Here is a 3,236-nt window from a genome sequence, read left to right as displayed (position 1 = left end):
ATTAAAAAAAATTTTTTGTGGTAAAAAAATTTTGAAACTTACAATACAATATCAATGATGTATGTTTTACACATAAAAAAAGTTTAAGAAATATCCTAATGGTTTATTTATATTTTATTTATATTTACAGCAAAAATGTCGATTTTCTATAAGGGATAATGTCAATTTTATCAACTTTAAACTTAAATAACTCTTAAATAACTTAAAAATTTTACAGAGTATTTTTAATTTAATTTAGAAACAATTTACAGCACTTTCTGAATATATTTGAAATACCTCCAATAATACATCCTTAATTACAATAACTTTTAAACCAGTAAGAGAATTGTGCTGAAATTTTACACAGATACTTAGACGTAATAATAGAACAATCTATGAAATTTTTAGATTTTTGGTAATGCTTTGAGATGTCACCCATACATCCTTAATTGTAATCAACATTTTGTTTGTTTTAGGAAACAAATGTGAGAGCCACAAAGAAATAACAATAGAGAAAGAAAAGAAAAGGAGAAGCCGAGGAGGCGGCCAGGGATAACAGATAAGGTGAGTTACTGATGGAAATAGTTGTTTATTTGCGCAGTATATCGAATGTTTAATACATTGTGTAATAAATAAAATATTTTTTTAACGGCCTTTTAGTAATTTGATTGTATATCTCATATTATACGGTCGTATTCCATTTAATTATTTCACTTATTTAATTAAAATATTTCTAAATAATTAAAATTAATAATAGTTTAAATTACATCAGGATTATAATATATATTAGAATATTTATTTTAGACATTATTTTTACTTGAATATTTTCACATGTTACAGATAAATCTTATTGTACACTCCTCTGTTGTGTGATGTAAGTAAAAGGGCTCAGATGGAAAAACCCGAGAGGAGGATGAGGAAGCCTAGGAGAGGCATCGGGCACTAGCGGACCAACTTTGCGGTAAATATTAATTTTTATTTTGCGTCAGAGTAATTTTTGTCCTGTTTATTCTTGAGTCGTTTTATTTTACCATGATATATAATAATTAAAGAAAAACATAAGAACAAATTTTTATAAAATTTAAGTTACTCTTCTTTTTCTTTAATTATATATTGTATATCTAAAAATCTAAATCATGGTGAAATGAAATTAATATCTAATTGAATTTAAATAAATATTTAATTGAATGATTAATAAGAAGTTCTTCGACACGTAAGAATTATTTAATCAAATTGCTTATTTTTATGCTTCAGAAGATAAACACGGAAAATGTCGCATCGAGGGAATCCAAATTAACAACCCGAGAGGACAGCCTGAGAGGAGAAAGAGGCCTAGGAGAGGCATCGGGCACCAGCGAAACAACATTGTGGTAAATATGACTTTTTATTTTGTGTAACAATAATTTCATTTTTTGCTTATACTTGAGTCGTTTTATTTCATCATAATTTTGAAATAATAATTAGAAAGAAAGAATTAATAAGTAATTTGTATAACAGTTTATTTTTCTAAAGATGTTTTTTGGAAAATGTATAATTATTTAAATAAATGTCTAACAATAAGTGAATAATGAATAAAAAGTTTGATGCGCGTAAGAATTATTTAATGTCAAATTATTTATTTATATGCTTCAGGAGATAACGAAGCAGAAAGTCGAGGGAATCTAAACTAACAACCCGAGAGGACAGCCTGAGAGGAGGAGAAGGCCTGGGGACAGGCATCGGTCACCAGCGGAACAACTTTGCGGCAAATATTATTTTTACATTCTACCTGACTTTGATTATTATCTATTGTATCTCACCAACAAAAGATTTTTCTTTACTTTTTATTCTAACTCACAATACAGTACAGATAGGAATTCCATTCGCAACTGGTAAAAGTTGCCCATAAAAGCAGTTGGTTTTTAAGGAACTTCTATAAAGGTGTTTTTTTTTGTTTATTAATAGTAAAATATGTCATGTAAAACGTAGAATTGTACGATAAAAATAGAAAATTAAATATTTTTTAACAAACCGCGATTAAGGAAAGTAATGTTGTTCTCTGAAAATTGTTCGAGATAGACGATCGTGATTAACAAGGCGTTAAATATTTATAATTTCAATTCGAGGCTAATACGAGCCTCGAGCACGATAAACTGACGGAGTAAACAGTAATTGTTTACTCAGTTCATATCAATGATCAAGAAAAAGATTACTTCTTCACTCAAAGTTATAATTCATAAATAATTTTATAATGCGGTATTATTGTTTAGTTTCTTAAAAGAATGTATTTCTGTTAATATACAATACAAATTGAATGTTAGTCAAGATAACTTTTACAAGCTATTTCTTCAGCTCCATTAGATGATAATATCTGAATTGTCATATTATAATTATGATATTTACTATAGCTACGTCGATTAATTAGAAAAATTCGGGTGTGACACGCATCAGGAGATCAATTAGATTATAATTATGAGCAGTTATTGATCAGCGTACTTCTTCTTTAAATCGTTTATAGTCTTCTCAACTATTAGCCGCCACTTTTTGGGTTCATTCGTTACGAACCAATCGGTTACTAGGTTCATATTTTCTATTTGCTTTTGAGTACATCTCCTGCATTTAGTTTGGTAAGCTTCGCTGAATACCGCTGAAAACAAGAGAATATTTTGGTCTTTTATATTTATTAATTCTAGTCACAGTAATCGATTTCGCTCCTGATTAGTAAATGAATATCTATCTAATCTATAAATACGGTGAAATTAAAGCACAAAATACATTCAGAAAAGTGATATCCTTATGCTTTGTACATATAGTACCGGTTAAAAGTATTGCATCACTTATTGGAACACGAAGTCGTTATTTTAATAAGGAAAGACGTACTTAATTAATGTTAAAAAATTTTATTTTAGTACTGTTATTTTCTGCTTTAATAGAAGAATATTTTGAGAAAAAAACAAAGATCTTGATGATTTAATTGACGTTGAATATTCCTATCAAAGCATAAAACAACAGTATTAAAATAAAATTTTATAACATTTATTTACCATAATGATTTAATTGCGTTGTTTTATATTATCGTCAACGACAATTAAAGTTAAATTAAACCTTCGTCTTCTCGAATGTTTAACGTATGTCGTCGTTGTTTCAACACTCTTTTCAATTTTCAAAAATTATATAGCGACAAATTAAAATTTTGCTAAGATAAAATCTGAGAGTAATTGGGAAATATTACTTTGTTATTTGTTTTCTCTTCTAATGCTCAGCTTCGTAAAAAAAAA

General features: G+C 27.7%; 1 long non-coding RNA gene across 1 annotated transcript; it reads left to right on the top strand.

Annotated features, from left to right (window-relative positions):
* Window positions 1-313: 313 nt before the first annotated feature.
* Window positions 314-2,443, top strand: LOC112465329. The gene is made up of 4 exons (XR_003042008.1): window positions 314-543; window positions 820-940; window positions 1,234-1,349; window positions 1,612-2,443. It is a non-coding gene; the product is annotated as an uncharacterized LOC112465329 (long non-coding RNA).
* Window positions 2,444-3,236: the final 793 nt, after the last annotated feature.

This window comes from Temnothorax curvispinosus, unplaced genomic scaffold (assembly GCF_003070985.1).
Source record: "Temnothorax curvispinosus isolate PA1 unplaced genomic scaffold, ASM307098v1 QBEX01015103.1, whole genome shotgun sequence".
Lineage (NCBI taxonomy): Eukaryota > Metazoa > Arthropoda > Insecta > Hymenoptera > Formicidae > Temnothorax > Temnothorax curvispinosus.
The sequence above is the reverse complement of the archived record's forward strand: the minus strand, read 5'-3'. Positions and strand labels throughout refer to the sequence as shown.